The 19,892-nt window shown below is 47.4% G+C and overlaps 1 long non-coding RNA gene across 1 annotated transcript; it reads left to right on the top strand.

Annotated features, from left to right (window-relative positions):
- Positions 1-1,656: 1,656 nt before the first annotated feature.
- Positions 1,657-17,407, top strand: LOC118717299. Its single transcript, XR_004987409.1, has 3 exons — positions 1,657-1,727; positions 15,720-15,861; positions 17,033-17,407. It is a non-coding gene; the product is annotated as an uncharacterized LOC118717299 (long non-coding RNA).
- The last annotated feature ends 2,485 nt before the right edge of the window (positions 17,408-19,892 follow it).

A 19,892-nucleotide genomic window follows, 5' to 3' on the forward strand; every position in this document is an offset into this window, starting at 1 on the left:
AACCCAGGGGCAGGGTCCTGGGGGGTGCGTGGTGGAGCTGGAAAGGGCCCCCCACCTGCCCCCAGCAGCGGCCAGCTGGCTGTGGAAGCCGGCACCCAGCGCGCCCCCGAAGGCACAGGGGCTTGCTTGCTTTGCCGAGGGGTGGGTGTCCGGGGTCGGAGGGATGTCCCATGTTCCCAGGAGATGTGGGTGGGTGAGGGAGGGGACCAGTTTGGTTGGGGTGAGAGGCCTCCTGGACGTGTTCTTCCCCAAGAGTGGTTTCAACTGTCTTTATGAACGTGATGGAAGTTACATCTTGGGATGGAAATAGGATCTGAAGTGGTGTGAGCAGCTGCACCTAGAAAACTCAGAGGAAGTAGGTGGTTGGGTGAGCTCTTGTCTTCCCGTCTTGCTACCCCAGCCCCAGGTTCAGAATGGGGAGGCTCAGGCCAGCCCTTTAAAAATCTCGCCCAGGCCTGGAAACAATTGTCTATCCATTAAAAAAAAGAAAGAAAAGGGAAAGGGAAAGGGAAAGGGAAAAGGAAAGGGAAAGGGAAAGGGAAAGGGAAAGGGGAGAAGGAAAGAAAGAAAAAAAAATTTTTTTTTGCTTAATTATAAAAAAAGCTTTGTTGGTATATAATCCACACACCACACAATTCACCCATTTAAAGTGTACAATTAAATGGATTTTACTATATTCACAGATATGTGCAACCATGACTACAATTTTATATACTTTAATTCATTTCTTGCATATTCTTTTTTTTTCTGTTTGTTAAAAAATCAATTTAGCCGAAACCGGTTTGGCTCAGGGGATAGAGCGTCGGCCTGTGGACTGAAAGGTCCCGGGTTCGATTCCAGCCAGGGGCATGTACCTTGGTTACAGGCACATCCCCGGTGGAGGTGTGTGCAAGAGGCAGCTGATCGATGATTCTCTCTCATCAATGTTTCTAACTCTCTGTCCCTCTCTCTTCCTCTCTGTAAAAAATCAATAAAATATATTTTTAAAAATCAATTCAGCAGATATCTCTTAACTACATGTTTTAGAAATTGTTCAAAGGAATATTCTGATTTCTGAAAGGCCATTTAGTAACTACTGTGATGTAATATCAAGTGTAATTAATTAAATTATTAACTATTAAACATTTTGTAAGTTATTTTTCTCGGACATCATCCTGATAAAGATGTAAATCAAGATCCAACAACACACTGTTGTTAAATTCAGCCAGTCTATAATTCACCCATATTGCTCACAATATGTCTGGATCCATATTGTTAGCATCATCCATTAAGGCAAGTAGGAGTTCCTGTGCTTAGTCTGGTTATTAAATAGATATTTAAAAAAAATTTTTAGTCCAAAAATGGATTTTACTTAGGGAGTCATCAAAGCACCTTTTATTGCACTATTTTTTTCTCCCAGGTGATTCTGCAAATGACCAAAAAGAGCACTGAAAAGCTTTATTTATTTTTTAAAAATATATATTTTATTTATTTTTTACAGAGAGGAAGGGAGAGGAGCAGAGAGCTAGAAACATCGATGAGAGAAAAACATCGACCAGCTGCCTCTTGCACACCCTCTACATGTCCTTGACCAGAATCGAACCCAGGACCTTTCAGTCCACAGGCTGACACTCATCCACTGAACCAAACCGGTTCTGGCTGAAGAGCTTTATTGAGCATTATCTTGCTTTCAACTTGGACATCTTGTTTGTACCAGCACCACAATTTTAGGACATTTTCATTACTCTGTATCCTTTAGCCCCCCATCCCAGCCTGAAGTAATCACCAACCTAGCTTCAGTCTCTCTAAATTTCCCTGTGGTGGACGCTCAGCGAATGGAATAATATAATTTGTGGTCTTCTGTGACTGGCTTCTTCCAGTTTGCCTAATGTTTTCATGAGTCCTCCATGCCTACCATCTATCAGCACTTTATTTCTTTTTATGGCTGAATAATATTCCAAGCAGTGGATTCTCTCCCTTTTTGAACAATGGGGAAAAGGTTGGCATGTTAAAGAGAAAATTTGCTGAAAACTGCTTTTAAAAAGAGAACTAATTTTTAAAACGTAGGAAGCATAAAAAACTATCAGGCTTGCCAAGGACCTGTTGCTGACCTTCAGAGGTTACTTACTGCAAGAACTGGGCAGGTACTTTTGAGAGCCGAGCCCAGAGCAGGTTCCCCACCTGGACAGGAATAAATGACTGAAAGACCATTCCGCCCCACTTCTATTCACATTGAACTCCCTTTTGCAAAACCTATTGGAAAGCTGCTGGCAGCCAAATGTCATTTCTTCACGAGGTAGCCCATCCCATGTTCTGTCAACGCTCACGGCTAGAACCTTTTTTCCTCTTCAACAGAGTTTCTGTCCCTATTGGTTATTGCTGGAATGGTGGTGGTTTGGGGACCCGTTTTTCTCGTGAGGGGGGAAGGCAGGAAGACAAATTAATTAGTTGCCCTGTCTCTATTTATTTATTTAAAAAATATATTTTTTTAAAAATATATATATATTTTATTGATTTTTCACAGAGAGGAAGAGAGAGGAATAGAGAGTTAGAAACATCAATCAGCTGCCTCTTGCATACCCCCTACAGAGGACATGCCCATAACCAAGGTACATGCCTTTGGCCAGAATCAAACCTGGGACCTTTCAGTCCACAGGCTCTATCCATTGAGCTAAACCAGTGTTGGTGCCCTGTTTAATCTAGAAATCTCCAGCTAGGAAATTATTGGTGGGTGACAGACAGACCACGGGCAAATTTGTAGTCTAACATCTCAATGTGCCAGTGATAGGATTTTTTTAAAAAAAGTTGCAATGGGTAATAAAGATCAAGTCACGATTATGGGAAAATGCTTTAAAAATCATCATGTCCTATACAAGAGCAAGGAGGTGACATTATTATTACCACAAGACTGGTGTGTCTACAGTGCATGGTGCTTCCATGAGGAAAATGGGTAAATATGAAATAAACGAACTTTGAACATAGAATGAAGTTATAGCTGATGTCAAGCAGGAGAAAAGCTTGATATAACCCAGGCAGACAGCTTTGTAGATGGCTTACTATAACTATGCGACACGAAGCCAGAGGGAGAGCAGATTCGGTAGAATTTGGAGGGACGGAGAGCCAATCCAGAGAGACAAATGTGTCTGACAAATGACAAGATGCAATTGGGCAGAGACAATGGTAAGCCTGTGTTCCATTCACAGTTCAGGGCGGGGAACACGCCTGGCTGGACAGCTGTTTGCGTGCCAAGGGTCTGGGGATTTCAGACGTGTGCGGCCTCCGTTGTCCTGGCCTTGTGACCCAGCGGCTAAGAATGCCAGCCAGTCATGAATGCATCACTGTATCACGCATGACATGGCCTGGGGTCGGGGGGTCACAAAGCAGCAGGCTGTGGAACAGATCTAGCCGCCAGACAGGTTTTGTTTGGCTTTCTAGCACTGACTGGCAATGTGTGTTTAGATTTTTTTTTTTTTTTCATTTGCCTGCAAGCTGGGAGATTTGACTGAAATGCCCATATTTCAACTTTCTAATGAAAACCCAGACCTGGCTCTCCGGGGCCCTTATTCCCATATGGCAGCACCAGCTTTCCCCTTCGGCTGGGCATGTGAACCCCCAGCACAGAGGTGGGTGTCAGGAGCCACTGCTTCCCTCCTTCTCCACCATGGCTTGCTTTGTGCTTTTCTTAACCCCTGACTCATTTCTCTCATTCTGTTTTGCCCTGCAGACGCTGAGCATGTGGCCTGAGTGTGGATAAGGGCGGGGGATACTGTTGAACTCCCAGTAGGTCAGAACAGAGCCTCGGGGCTGTGATCTGTATGAACACAGCCCGTTTAAAATTCAACATAACAAATCCCCGGTTCTTTATTGTGGAAAATTTCCAACATACCCAAAAGTAGAGAAAATAATATATTCAACCCCACCTCCCCATGTAACCATCCATCTTGACCTTTAAGAATTGCAAATGTTGTTCACCCGTCTCCTTCCCTCCCCCTGCCACTGGAATATTTTAAAGGAGATCTCGGATACGGTTTAATTTAACTTCTAAATACTCCAGTATGTATGCCCTACAGGTAACCACTTAAAAAAAAAAAAGCATGACCACAGTGTCATCATGACACCTAACAAGATGAATAATAATACCTCTACATCAGCTAATACCTAGTCTGCTCAAATTTCCACTCCTCTCTGAAAGGTGTTTTTACAGTCGTTTGTTTGAATCAAGATCCAAAACAAGGTCCACACATTGCATTTGATCAATCCATTTTTGTTTTAAAAATGTTTTTATTGATTTTTTTTTTTAAGAGAGGGAGAGAAATAGAAACATCAATGAGAGAGAAAAATCAATCGTCTCCCTCCTGCACTCCCTCTACTGGGATCAAACCCAAAACCCAGCATGCGCGGAGCCAGGAATGGAGCTGGCTGGGCTGATCAATCTATTTTTTAAGTCTCTTTTAATTTATACAACAGCTTCTCTTTCTACTCCCTTTTGTGGTATTTATTTGTTTACCTATAGAATTTCCCACAGTATTTGGCTAATTGCATCCTTAAGGCATTCTTTAATGAGTTCTTCAAACCTCCCTACACACACACACACACACACACACACACACACACACACACTTAAGATTCCTAAGCTTGATAATACTCAGGTCCTTTTCTTTTTTGCAAAAATAATGTTCTAGGAGGTTCTAGTTGTTCCACATTCAGTGATGTTAATTTTATTGGTGATTTCAGATGTGATCAGACAAATCCATCCTTACAAAGTTCCACATTAGCTTCTAACCTAATAGTTTTAGCAGCCATTGGGGCTCTTTGTCCAGATTTATTGTTTTATTCATGATTACACAGTAGTGGTTTTCTAATTCTATTATTCCTTCTGAATTTATGACTGAACCATCGACTATTTGGTTTTCCTAAAGCATAATTCATATAAAAAAAAAGAGACTAGATAATATTGCTTGACTCTTTTCCTTTTTCTATTAACCTTTAGAATAATGAGTTAATATCCCAATCATTCCCAAAGGAGATGAATTTGTTTTTATTTTAGACCATTTTTTCATTATATTTGACATACAGTGAACTGCATTAATAAAGTTGAGTAGCTTTGTGAATTCTTTTTGGATGTCCATATATTTCCTCTTCCACCTTCCTTATCACAGTGCATAGTACTCTATTCACATGGATGTACCACCATTTATTCAACCAGTCCTCTATTGGTGAACGTTTGGATTGTTTCAGTCTTCTGGTTTTGTAAATAGTGTGGTAATGGAGAGGTAAGTTCATATCTTTTTAAATATTTTGCCTGTATATCTTTGAGATAGATTCTAAATGTGGGATTGCTGTCTGAGGGATGGATATCTACTATATATAATATAAATTTATATATAACTGTGCATATAATAATTTATATGCTATGTATTATATAAAATATAAAATATTACACACACTCACACACACATATATGTATAATTTTCCAGATGTGCAAAGAGGGATGGATTAGATACATTGGGAGCAAAAGGGCACAATCAAGGCTCCCTCCTAAGCTTAGAGGGAACCCAGGTGAATGGCTGAAAGGACCTTTTAGTGGGATGGGAAAGGCTAGGGGAGGGGCAGGTTTGGGAAGGGAAAAAAAAAAAAAATCAAGTTTAGGCTTTGAATGAGTCATCCAAGTGGAGATGGCAAATGTGCTCATAAGAGCACTGGTTGGAGGGCCTGGCTGACTGATGCTGAATGGGGCACGTCTTCCAATTCCAGGAATGGCAGGCAGGTAATTGAGAAAGAGGCACTTCCTGAGGCTGTCTGAAGGCCCAGCTGGGCAGAGACCTCAGCTTGTAGGGTGCCTTGAAGAGAACCCCAGGCTTAGAAAAGGCTCATAAGACCCCCCCCCCCCCCCACTCTCCCATTCTGGTTCCTCTGGCCCTTGGACTCTGTCCTGCTGACCTTGGCTTAACCGGTTTCCATTTTATCTATTAGTTTTATAATGTTTAAAGTCATTTAAAATATTTTTATTTTGTTTAAGTGGTTATTATTTTATTAACTGAATATTTACTGATTATTATCTTCAATTTTTTTTCCTGTTCTGTCTTAGCCATTTCATTCCTTTGACCACTCTTGTTAACAAGTATATTCTTTCCCTTTAAAATTCCACTGTGTCCTTAGTCTTTTCATTTATTTCCTCTTAATCTTCCTTTAACTTTTTCTCCCTGCGCCAAGAGAAGGAAGGCTACATTTAATGAGAAGCCGGGTCAAGAGATGGAGAGGTCAGAACGCATCTGAGAGTCCAGTTCTCTTTCTGCGGTCTGACTGTGGGATCCAAAGGAGTGCTCTTCTGCACTAGCCAGTTAGACTTGGGTTTCTGTCACTCGTGATCAAAAGGAGTCTTGGCTGATGCAGTTGTTTTTGTACAAAACATCACTTGACACTGATGACCAGTTTTCCAAATTCCTTACTGAGAATTCCTTTCAGAAAGAAAAGGCAGCATCCATTTCTGGCTAAACTAAAAACGACTCTAACCTTTCAAAGCACGGAACTGGCAGGGGGACAGAGGTAACAGATGCTCCCCTGCCTTTGTGCAAAGCCCGGTCGCCTCCATCAGCACACCTGCCATCGCCACTCGGAAGACTCATTCAAAGCATTCAAACTTGATTTTTGTCCCCTTCCTAAGTGATAAAGCTTAGGGAGGCAGCCTCGATGGTGCCCCTTTGCTCCCAATATGGCGAATCCATCAGCAAGCCCCGCGTCTCCCTCCAGTATGTATCCTGGGTCCTTGCACTTCTGAAGGTTCTGTCATCTCCTGCTTGGACTATTGCAGTAGCCTCTTAACTGATTCCCCACTTCCACTTCTTGCCTTTCTCCAGTTCCTTCTGCACACAGAATCCCAAAACGAGGTTTTAATAACACAAATCAGTTCCTGTCATTTCCTCGCTTAAAACCATTGACAGCTTTCCATTGCCTGCAGAATAAAATGCAAAGGTCTGCCGTGGTCCAGAAGACACCAGATGTCTAAACTGGCCCCTTCCCATCTCGGCAACCTCAGCTCCTGTCACTCTGTCCTGGCTTCCTATACTCCAGCCACTCGTCTTTCTGCTCCTCATTTTCTGCCTCAGAGCCTTTGCAATGGCCATCCCTTCTCCTGGAACACCTTTGCCCAAATCTTAGTCTGACTGGCTCTTCAACTTTCAGGGTTTGACTGTTACCTCCTCAGAGATGCCTTTGAATGGAGTACAGTAGTGTTTACTACTACCTAAAATCACTTTGTATATAAGTGGTAATTGTTTATGTCCCATCAACCTGTATAATAAAAGGCTCATATGCAAATTGACGAAACGGCTAACTGACTGGTAGCTATGATGTGCACTGACCACCAGGGAACAGGCGCTCAACATAGGAGCTGCCTGCTGGTGGTCAGTGCACTCCCACAGGGGGAGCTCCGCTCAGCCATAAGCTGGGCTCACGGCTGGAGAGTGCAGTGGTGGTGGCAGCACTAAGGACCTCTCAGGAGATGTCTGCCTGCAGAGAGTCAGCCTAAGCCAGCAGGCAGACATTCCCTGAGGGATCCCAGTCTGCGAGAGGGCACAGGCTGGGCTGAGGGAATCCCTCCCCACCAAGTGCATGAATGTCGTGCACCAGCCTTTAGTTAGGACACAAATTCCAATTGTGCCAAGCCAATAGGGGTCCAACACATATTCAATGAACCAGTGGAAGAATGATAGAGGAGCAACACATGGGCACAAACTCTAAAGCTGAGGAGAGAACAGGGGCCTGCTGCTGGTTTACTTTGCAGATAGACGCCTGGTGCCTGGTGTTTAGAAAGTTCTTCAAAGTCTTCCCAAGGTCACGTCACTGGATGTGTGCTTTGCCTCAGCGGGCTGCCGGCCTAGTTGAAGCGCAGTGCTACCACCAGAAGCCAAAGAGAAAACACGGAGGGTGCCGGGCAGGGACTTGGTGTTGGTAAGAATCGTCTGGGGGATGTTATGGTGCAGCTTCCTGGACTAATGCCCCGCAACTGTGAAGTTCTAGAGCTGGACTGTGGGAAAAGGGGAGGCTAGATGACCACCTCATCCAGGTTGGCCTGGGATGTCACCAGCTCTAGCGCAGAAGGCCCCTCACTCCCTGGAAATCCCTTAGTCCCTGGCAAACCAGGTGAGTCGGTCACCCCGAACCCAAGGGATTCAGAGAGGCAAATAGGACACAGTAGCTCAGAATGGTTTCTCGGAGGAGCCAAGGTGGAAATGCTTCTCACCCTTGGCCTTGGGTTTAGCTGTCCTTTGAGCAAGTCTAGGATTCCCAGACAAAAGGGAACGGAAACCACGGCTCCTTGAACACATGCAATGAGGCAGCGCTGCTCTGGGGCTTTATTACTCAGTCTCTTCCTCTGCAGCCTTTTCATTGCTCCCATTTTAGAGGCAGGGCACTGAGGCCCATGAGGCTGAGTAATTGCCCAGGCTCAGAGGAGACGGCAGTGACAAAGTCGACCTGACACGGAAGGCCAGGCCTTTTCTAGGTGTTTTGCTGCAGGGAAGGCCAGAGCTATGGCTGGGACCTCAGAATCTTACACTAGGGAAGATCTAAGCCTGAGGCCAGACAGTGAAATCCTTAAGGGAGAGGCAGCCAGGAAGTTTCTTGGATTGGTTCTGGCTTGGCTGCACAGATGGCACTCCACCACTAGGTGGCGCTGTGGCACTGCCTTAGGAGGCCTCCCTTCTTGCACTGTATCCTGTGCAGGGAAACAGACCCAGGACCAGCCACTAAGCCTTATTTTATCAGCAGCCTGTAGGGCAGCCTGGGCCTGTTCATAGTTTTCTGCCTTTCCCTGACTCTCCCAGGCCAGGAAGAGAGGGCAGAGATGGGCAGGAGGCCTGGAGAGGAGAAGGCTGGAGCCAGTGCAGAGTGCTAGCAGTGCGGGTGACTGCTGAGCACAGCTGTCAGGAGGAGGGGCAGGGAGGCTGCTCTGGGACTGATGGGCTCATAACAGGGGCCCATTCCTCTCCCAGCATGTTCAAAACACGCCAGGAAAACCGGACCTGCTCCCCGTGGTGGGTGTGGGTCTGGAGGGGCTTGGGCAGAGAAGAGGCTGCAGGCTGTTTTGCCAAGTGAAGGTCTGGGCTGGAAAACGGGGAGACAAAGAGGAAATGGGAGTCCTGGGTGCCCCATGTGGGGGAAGAGTGAGGAGAGGGCAGCTTTTGAAAGGGGATGAGGGCGGGGGGTGTTTGCATGCAGGACCAGAGAAGCAGAAAGCAGAGGGTGGAGCTGCTGGAGGCAAATTTAGTCAACTTTACTACTCTCTTTCCCTGACCTCTGGGCAGAGAGGGCTGTAGCAAAAATTCCCCTGAGGAATGCCTTTTATTTTAAAATTTCACTTGTCATTTATATAGAATCCATTAAAATATTTTGATTTACATTTAAAAGGTCCTTTTGAAAAAAAAAATTCAGTAAGCCATGCACTCACAGGTTCCAAATTCAAGGGGTTCAAAATAAATAACCTGCTCTAGTTACGATATAAATAAACAAACATCCCAATCCTCCCAACAGAAAAGCAGCAAGGACAGTAAAAGACAATTCAGGGGAAAACGTGGTAAGGGCGTCAATTCACTTAAAAATGTGTTAAGTGCTGAATTTCTATTTAGTGTTGCAAAGATGCTCCTGAGGCCGGCTGGCCTTTAGTTTTGAGATATTTTTCATGTGCAGAAGTTTCAGCGTTTATGAAACCATGTCTTTCCCTGTCTGATCTGATCTCTTCGTTGCCTGGAAGGTCACTGCTCATCCTGAGATCAGTTCCACAGTCTTTTTCTTCAGCTGTTTTTTTCCTGGCTTCCTCGTTTGCCCTCCAGTCCATCTCAGGTAGCTTTCTGTGAGTGATGTGGTTCCACGAGGAGCCGAGCGCTGGTGTGGCTACTGAGGGCCGTGCCTTTGGAGGCCAGCCTCAGACCTCAGCCCCAGCTCTGACCGCCTCTCCATTTGGCAGTTTTCAAGGCAGGCCAGGCAGGCTGAGGGGCCTCTGGAGTGGGGCCTTCCCATCTGGAGAGGAAGGCCTGGGTGAGCTGAGACTACCGTGGGGACTGGGATGGGAGTGGGGCAGACTGTGGCCACTGTCTGGGTGTTCTTATCAGGTGTCCCCAAGCATAGATGAGCCAAATGTGGGCAATCAGGGCAGTTCTGGAGGATAGCCCGCCCACTAGGTGGCAGGCAGAGCTGGAGCCCAGACTGTGGACCGGGGAACCACGCAGGCCAGATGACTGAGAACTCTTGAGCAGGGTCTGGGTGGGGTGGGCCTTCTGGAATATGGAAGAACCCAGGGAATCAGGACAGGCATTAGCCAGGTCCCCCTGGCAGCCAGCCTGCCTTTGTAGCATTTTAGAAAAGGGTACCCAGGAGGCTGCAATAGCCTGTGTGTGTGTGTGTGTGTGTGTGTGTGTGTGTGTGTGAGAATTCTTGAGTCAACTGCAGCACCATTATTACTGCTGGTGACTTAGTCTCCTCAGTCCCAGCGGGAGGATGTAGATGCCCCCTGCTCCCCTCATACCCTCTCCCTAGATGTTGGGGATAACCCTATCAACCTTGTTTATAAAGGAGCCCTCTTATTTCCCAAGACACCCTCATCTGAGCACTGAGGAGATGGTGGTACAGCTCTTGTCTGGGAGGCAGGAGCCTAAAGGTTGCCTTCAAGCAATCCCCAATCATGCGGCTTCCGATAGCATCCTGCTCTTTCCTGGGATATCGGTTTTCTCATCCATAAAATGGGATGATGATCTTGCTCCAACCAGCAAACCAGATGAGCACGTGAAGGAATGGCTGAGATGCTGCCCTGGGATAAAGAAAGTGAGTTATCTGAGTGTAAGATTCCGAAGTGGTTCCGCCCAAGACCTCAGTTCATTTCCCACAGTCTTACTTCCCAGGGGAAGGAGGATCTCAATGGCCTCTGAGGCAGCAGCCAGGACTGGGAACCTCAATGACCTGGATGGGAAGAGCCCAGCAAGAGAACTGAAACCTTGTTCTTTCCCTCAAAAAAGTGCAGATAAGCCAGGGGGAGGGGACCCAACGTGCATGAGCCCCATACGGCTGAGTGAGCACTTGGCTGAAGGCAACCTTCTCCTGATCTGCCACGACCTGTCCCACACCACCTGCAGGAGGAGGCAATTTGGGGTCCAGAGGCCAGGACTGGTTCTGTGCTGGAGTCATCGTGTTTAGTTGGAAATATATTTCGGGGGGGGGGGGGGGGGGTGAAGACGGGCAAGGGGGTCCTCTTGACAAGAATGAAAATGTAACTCACACTTGGATTCATCTATGCAGAAGAAAACCCCCAGTACTTCCTTATTTATTAGTCTAACACGAATCTGGCACTTCTCCCGTCCCTACCGGGTGTGCAGTGAGGAACCAGTGAAGCGTTCAACTACATGTGGACGCCATGAGACCCGTGGCTTAGCCTGTCCTGGGACGTGATGCTTTGTTTCTCTTGGGTAAAAGGGCTCAGCTCTCCCATTGCCTTCCCCAGCGTCTCCCACCAAGACGGTGCTGAGGTGTGTGGGCAGACACGGGCAGCCTTTGCGGCATCCGGCAGGAGCTGGCTGGGAACTGGGGTGTGGTGTCCTCGTGTTTCCAGGCAGATCCCTCCTCCCTGTGGCCATGAATTGCACTTGAAGCTGAGTTGTGTAATTCATGGTGCAGTCCCTCCTGGTCTGGCCAGAGTCCCTGAGATGCTCCTGCTGACCAGCTCCCTGCCCCCGGGGTGTTTCCTGGCTGCCTTCCACAGCGCCCCCTCCTGTCCTGTGGGTCTCCTCGCTGTGCCTGTGGCCCCGGCTGGCCTGCTGTCTCACTACCTGGCAGCCAGGCCTGTGGGAATTGCCATCAGTTGGCTTGGGAAGCTGAATGTTTGAGATCTCTCTGCCTTTCCTGGGAGCCCTGGGGTTGGAGGTGGAGGCTGGGTGGGTTCCGCTGGCCCGGGGCAGCCTGAGACGCTGTTTCCTCCCAAACTGGGGCAGAGCCCTCCCTCCCGGGCTCCCTTCCCGGAGCAAAGCCCGGTCTGACTGCTTGGCTCCTCTTGTTGTCCTCCTTCACGTCCCTTCCCATCATCCTCTGGGCAGGAAGGAGTGAACTGAATCATGTCCTCTTCTTTCCTGGGACATCCATTGCGTGAAACTCCACGGTCACACCCAGGGAAAGACTGAGGCATCCAGAAAACGTGCTCTCTAGAGAGTAGCTGGTCTAGAGGCTCTGGTGCCACACAATCCTCCTTTGCACATCAGATGCCACTCTTTTCTGCATATTTTTCTTCTGCGCATTCTGCCAGAGCCAAACCTCATTCCAGACTCTCCTCAGGCAGAAAGGGATGCCTGGGGCCCTGGGAGATGAAGGCCATGCCCTCAAAAAGGCAGGAGAGAAATGCACATTCATAAAATGTCAAATATTCTCTTATGCTTGAAATGTTACCAACATTGGATAATGGAAGCAGAGGAAACGTAACAGGTAAAATGCGAAGACTTTATCCGCAAGGGACATTCACTGTCTGGCTCCTGTTAGACGTTGTCCTTCCAGGGAGGATAAGCACAGAGCCAGAAACAGAAGCCACACAGAAAAAAAAAAAAAAAAAAAAAAAAAAAGAAAAAAGAAAAGAAAAGAAAAGCAAAAAAGCAAAAAAAGCAAGCACTGATAAGAGATGGCCCCACCTGGGAATCCTGCCTGAGCTCCCTGGGGCCAAGGCAAGACCAGGGCTGTCCTAGAATGAAGGCAAGGCTGTGATTGGGCTCCTCTTCAGGCTCCTCATTTGCCCTCTCCCGTGGAGAGAAAAGAGACCCAGGCGACTCCAGCTGCCTGGGAGCCCGGGAAAGGCAGTGGGTCGTGGGTCTTCCCTGCCCCATCCAGTGCTGGGGTCAGGCAGGCCGTGGTGTGAGTCTTCCTCTCGCTCACAGTTCACTAAGGGGGTCTCCCCACGCAGGGCCAACACGCCCCACTTGCAGGCACTTGCCTGCACGTATCTGGACACGTGCTCGGCTCTTCACGTGCATGTGTGTGTCCACGTGAATACCTGTGGAACTCTCAGAAGAGTGCCCGACGCGGTAAACATGATATGGGTGCCAGCTGTTGTTGTCATTGGATGCCCAGAAGAGTCTCCTACACCCAAACACACACAGAGAGACACAGACAAGCAGACGCGTACATTCTCAAATCCAGAGACAGACACACACACCCATCAGTCTTTCCATAGAAGCGTGTGAACCTGCCCTTGTCGATGTGGGCATCCAGTCACACACAGAAGGTGTAACTAACCCCTATTGGAAATTCACTACACAGTAGACATTGTTCTAACGTTATACAAGAGGATTAAGCAATTGAATCCTTACCACACCTTCATGAAGTATGGATTGTAATGTATCCCAATGAACAGATGGGTGAATTGAGTCACAGAGAAGTGACAGCTCACGGTCGCAGAGCTGGTGATTGGTAAACTTGGGCAGTCTGGCCTCCGTGCCTGCGCACGCAATCACCTGCTGTTCTGCATCTTCTTCACAAACACCCATGGTCTTTCCGGTAAAATGCTGTCTCAGGTAAAGAGAAGGTCAAGGATGACGCTGTCGGACCCTTTGGTCAGGCCTCAGGAAAATCAAGGGGCATGCCTTTAGATCAAACATGTCAAACTCCTGGCCCAAGGGCTGCATGCGGCCCACAAGGAATATTTTTTGCAGTCAGCCCATATAACAGTATGCAAGAAACATTTTAATAAAAATTTCATAACTTAATTTTTACATTATCCCATTATACATAAGTAGAGGCCCAGTGCACAAATTCGTGCATGGGCGGAGTCCCTGTGGGTGGCCTGTAGGAGTCAGGCCAAAACCTGCAGTCCAATGCTGCCTGCAGCTCCTACCTGCCACTCCGGCTTATCTCAGCCCCACTGTGCCTGCCACAGGCTCCATGCCCAATCAGTCCCAATCGGGAGAGGCTCACATTGCCACAGCCGAGCTCACCAGCCATGAGCCCTGAGTCTGACACCCTCCCAAGGGGAGTGGCCTGCAGGATCTGGCTGAAACTGGTTCTCCAACATCCCCTGAGGGGTCCCAGATTGTGAGAGGGCACAGGCCAGGCTGAGGGACCCTACTGGTGCATGACTGGGCAGAGGAGGGACCCCAGGAGGGCTCCAGGGTGTGTCTGGCCCATCTCACTCAGTCCCAATCTGCCAGGCCCCTGCAGCAAGCTAACCTACCTATTGAAGCATCTGTCCCCTGGTTGTCAGTGTATATCATAGCGAGTGGTTGAGCAGCCTTCGCATATCATAAGCATATTATACTTTGATTGGTTGTTAGGTAGTTCTGCCGTTATTTGCATATTGCCCTTTTATTATATAGCATTATTAACGAACTATAATGCCCACTAATGACTAATTACTATAATCATGTTGCATTCATTTCCCTTATAAGCCTTATGTGCAGGCGCACCATTTCTCTCCAATAATATGAGAAGCAAATATTTTAGCAGCTGATTGCCACACCATTAGTCTTGGACTGACTTGTTTGGTGTGCGCAACAAGAAATATTTCGCTTTCGGAGAACAAGAAAAATAGGTTTATTTGCGTTATGCTTATTAATTTGTGCAGTTATTCAGTGTCTGGGAGGTTAGTGTTCAAGAAAAAATATTAATTTTTAGTAAAATGTTCTATTATTTTATGTTAACGATTACTCCTTTATTTAAGCCCTTTGTATTTATTCAGCATGTCTCCATCGCAATCAAGTGGTAGTAAAGATAAACGAAAAATTGCTGACGGACATCGGAATTTCCAAGAGGGGTGGGAATTGGTGTATTTTTTGCTGTGAAGTAAAAAATAAAATAATCTGCTTGATATGTAATAATGCTATTAGTGTACCAAAGTTATACCTTGGAAATGGAAGCTTTTTTTTTTTTTTTCTCGGCCCACATAAACTTAAACCTTGTTTACTTGGCCTGTGTTAGCCTTTGAGTTTGACATGCTGGCTTTAGACCCTTTGGATAGACACAGGGCTTCTAAGAAGGTCAAGGGGATACTTCCTAGATCCTCCCTGCTGGACAACAGGACTGAGAATCCCACAGCAGCCTCACCGGCGGCGTAAGGTGAGAAGGGCCGTTCTGGAACAAATGCAGGTGTGACTTGCGTCTGCGGAGTAGATTAATATGACACGTTAGAAACCCACAAGTCTTTAACAGAATTATATCAGTGTGGATGAAGAGAATTCAAAATGAAAAGAAATCTGCGTTCTGGGCAGGAGGCAGGCTGGGAAGTCTGTTTGGTTGCTAACACTGACCCTTTCATCTGGGAAGAGAAGGGTAACTCAGAGTCTGAAGCCAAGAGCCATGGACAACCACTCCCCGAGAGCAGGACCAGGTGCCCAGGAAGGGACTGGCATGCTTTTAGAATTGCTCTGCACACTTTTTTCTTTCTTTCTGAGTGGGAATATCTGTTGTTATCCTGTGCCCACCTTTTTGTTGTGTGTTAGGTTTGGGGGAAGGTCTCTTGAGTTCACAGACCTTTATTTATAATTTTTTTAATAAAAAAATTTTTTTTAATTGATTTTTCACAGAGAGGAAGAGAGAGGGATAGAGAATTAGAAACATCGATGAGAGAGAATCATTGATCAGCTGCCTCTTGCACACCCCTGCTGGGGATGTGCCCGCAACCAAGGTACATGCCCTTGGCCAGAATCGAACTTGGGACCCTTGAGTCTGCAGGTTGACGCTCTATCTACTGAGCCAAACCAGTTAGGGCGAGTTCCCAGACCTTTAGATCTAGCGGAACCATTCTCCAAGGGACCACACCGGAGGGGCCTCCTCTGCACCAGACCTGATTTAGAAGTTGAGGTCCTGGATTCGGAGCCTAAGCCTGGTGACATCGCTGATGGATTTTGGGTGTCTTGGAGGGTAAGTGTATTTTTGAATATGTGAGGGTCATGATTCTTCAGGGACCAGCAGGCAGACAGTGGTAGCTAGTCTTCAGAGCTGGCACCCAGTGAACCACATCTCTGGTATTCCTGGCCTTGAACCTTGCTGTCCTTGCCACTTACTTTTGGCCAATAGAACACAGTGACAGCGATGCTTCATGATTTCTGAGGACAGGGCCTAGGGAGCCTTTTGGCTTCTGCCTGGGTCTCTTAGAATGCTTGCTTTGGGATGGCCCAGCCGGCATTGAGCCGTCTGGTTTCTCTGAGGCTGCCATGCTCTGTGGGAGCCAAGCTAGCCATGTGGACAGGTCACCTGGAGAAACAGTATGGTCAGCCAGACTGCACGTGTCCCACTGTCCCAGCGGAGGCCCCAGCCAGGTGAACCTGCATTTGACTCTAGACCTCACTCCTATTGTGCCGCAGTCACACCAGAAACCCCAACCACCCCCAAGAGATCACCGAGCCAGCCAGTCTGTAGAACTATGAGCAATAAAAATAATTTATTTTAAGCCACTAAGTCTTAAAAATGTGTGATGCTGCAACAGATAATTAAAACAGTACAAAAATTACATTTTGTTTTACTATACTTAAAAAATGCAAGTTAAATAATAAAATATCAAAACATCAAACTACTTTTCATATAAGTTTTTAAAAAGCTATTTTTTCTTTAAAATATTCAAAATTACCTATTAAAATTAAAAGGCAACCATCACTCATGTATAACTAAAAATGTTTTACCTAATACCTACACGATTTTAAATAAAATACTTAAATGAAGCTGAATTTTTAGGTTTTTGAAGACTTAACGAAATCTCATTATTTTTCTAAAAATAATGTCATGCACAGTTCCATCACTGTTCCATGTCTAATTGCCAATTTAAAGAATTGGTGTCATACTTCGTGCATGTTACATCTTGACCTGCATTTGCGCAAACGTAGGAAAATTATGAATTATTTATATTGGAAAATGTTCCTTCGCTGCCATGTGCAGCTGTAGCAAGTGCTGTGCTTATCTGCGAGTGCCTCTGGAACCACTACGAGAAGCAAGACAATTCATGCTTGCCACTGTTGGGACGTGTTACTTCCATTGCATTCTTGCTGTCTGAGAGGAAGGATTGTTTGATCCATTAATCTCTCTTCTCTTATCTCAGTGCTTCCACCATTCAATCTCTCCTACCCCCCCCCCCCCCCCCCCCCGCAAGGCCCATCTCTGAGGTCAGTAGCAGCATAACCCATGCGTTTCGACAGCATTCAGACACAGTCTCCTTTTGATTCAAGGACAGAACGCCAAGGCTTGGAGGAGCACTCCCTAGCGCCTGAATGGTGTTACCCATCCGCATGGATGTTCCCAGTTAGCGATCATGCTGTGCTAATGCTGAGTGCTGGACCCCAAGGGACAGCGGTACCCATGTGTGCTTCAATGGTGCAGTGTGTGTGCGCGCGCGTGCAACGTGGACCTTCCAAAGTGTGGGCCTCAGAGCTGAGTGTTATTCCCGGGAAGGAACTCGGTGGGGCTCCTCTTGCCTACCTCTAAGGTAGGGTGTCGAACTCAATCAGAGAAGGGGCCAAAATCTAAAATCCAGCCTAAATCGCGGGCCGAATGGTTTACTGAACAGTCATAAACTGTCATTGTGATGGAAACGCAGCAGAGTGCAGTGATGACAGCGCGGTGCGGGCCACATTGCAAGGCCTGGCGGGACGGATTTGGCCCGCGGGCCTTGTGTTTGACACATGTGCTCTAAGGCATCACTGCTTCCAGGTGCCTCTGCTGCCAGCCTGGCCAGGGCCTCTGGTGCCTCTCTCCTGAAGGTCCATGGGCCCTTGGGAGACTCATCCTCCGTCTGAGTTAGTTCTTCGGTTTGAAGCACATGTTATGGTCAGTTATTGGCCTGGGGTAGCAACTGAGTCCTTGTCAGCTGCAAGTGAATGGCCAATGCATAAAGCCTACACAGGGATCCTCCAGTTTTCGAAAGTTTGCGGTTACACACTTTTGCTTTTACGAATGATCTGTGTTAGTTAAAATAATGCTTTGATTACAGTTATGTACAGCATTCTATTCATTTCAGGTATACAACCCAGCGATCAGACATTTTTATCTCTTACCAAGTGATCACCCTGAGTAAGATCTAGTACCATCTGACACCATCTATAGTTGTTACTGGTTACTACCTGTTTTTGATAACCGAAAGAAATCTGAAGGAAATTTTTGCTTTCATGAAAAAAGGCGAAAAGCATTCAACTTTCGTTTTGCAGCAGCCATTAAAAGGGCAGTGCCCACCCTGAGCAGCGAGAGGGGCCCCTCCAAGTTCCTTCCAGGGGAACTACACTCAGCATCTCGGCATTGAGTCCCCGTAGTTTTAGACTGTGTCTCGATTTATTTTGTGCACATCTCTTAATGATCTGTGTTAGTTAAATGAGATGTGTCCTAAAATATCAGAAAAGCCAAAGAGCTCATAAGGGAGTAATGAATATACAGCATAAAACTAGACATAAGTGCCCTGGCCAGTTTGGCTCAGTGGATAGAGCGTCGACCTGCAGACTCAAAGGTCCCAGGTTCGATTCCGGTGAAGAGCATGTACCTTAGTGGTGGGCACATCCCCAGGAGGAGGTGTGCAGGAGGCAGCTGATGGATGTTTCTCTCATTGATGTTTTTAACTCTCCCTCTCCCTTTCTCTCTGTAAAAAAAATCAATACAATATATTAAAAAAAAACCAAACCAAAAAACTAGACATAAGTGTTTTGATCGTGGAGGGTGAAATAAAGACACAAATTAATGGTAATTGCTTCGCATCCTGCCATTTCAGCTTAGGAAAGGCTGCATAGGAACACTGCTTTCTGGAGATCGGGGGAAAGCTGTATTGGGCCCCACAACTGGAAAGTCCAAGGGCAGAGATGTAGGGCTCAAACTACTTTAGGGGTGAGGGATGGGGAGGTCTGGGATGGACAGATGGCCGATCAGGCCTCCTAGAGTTGGGGTGGGGGGAAGCGTGCATGGTTAAGGAAGGGAGGGAGCCAGTACGTAGCCCCCCTCCACACCCGGTTAAAACCTTTTGCGAAATTCAGCAATTTAGTCTGTTGTGCTGGGCCCCCCGGGCCGGATTTCTCAAGCAGCCCGGCTGGTAGGCACTATCTCCCCGGGCCTGTTGCTGCCTGAGCAGATTTTGCACCCACTCCTGTTTCAAAGCTCGCAGTCCTTCGCCAAGCCCCTGGTGCAGGTATGACCTGCCACCTGCAGAGCAGAAACGTGGGCGAACGCTGACATCACTTCTGCCAGCGACCGAGGAGGGCCATTTCCCCAGCCCATTCCCAGCTCTCCTGATGGGCTGGCCGTGGGTGGAGACCCCTGTGGTTGGCCCATCGGAACGTTTCACTTCACACAGCTGCTCCTTCACAGGCAGGGCAGGTTGGACAGATGACCCTCCCAGAGATCCCACAGGGGCCCTCCCTCCATCCCCTTTCCCCTGACCCTCCCCGCTGCACGGAGTGCTGCTCCCTCCTCCTACTCCCCTCGTCAGCCCAGAGTCCCCCGTGTTCCAGGACACACATTCCCGGGGCCTTTTAGAATTGGCTGGGAACTAACCATCTGAGGAAAGGAGGGAGGGCTGGCCAATATGTCCTCAAGGCTGCGTGCCCAAGCTCCGTGAGGCCTGCAGCCCGCCAGCAGGGAGCCTATGGAGTGTGGGGGCCACACCTTGAGCCAAGACACAGGTGGTGATGGGCTGGGAGTCCTCCTGGGGGCTCAGCCACCTGCTCTGGTCTGAGTGACGCTTCCTCCCACTTTCTTCCCTGTCTCTCCCTCTCCCTTTCTCCTTTCCCCTCATTAGATCTCTCTATTTCTCTCTCCTCTCCTCTGCTTTCTCTCCCCGACCTAAATGAGGTCAATGAAACAAACCGTGGTAGATACACACTACGGACATATAAGCCCGATCACGTTTTTAAAAATGTTCAGTGCCATGAAACTCCCTGTGATATGTGTGGAGGAAAGAGAGCTCACAAGGCATCGTAGGCAGT

Source organism: Pipistrellus kuhlii, unplaced genomic scaffold, assembly GCF_014108245.1.
Source record: "Pipistrellus kuhlii isolate mPipKuh1 unplaced genomic scaffold, mPipKuh1.p scaffold_m20_p_13, whole genome shotgun sequence".
Classification (NCBI taxonomy): Eukaryota; Metazoa; Chordata; class Mammalia; order Chiroptera; family Vespertilionidae; genus Pipistrellus; species Pipistrellus kuhlii.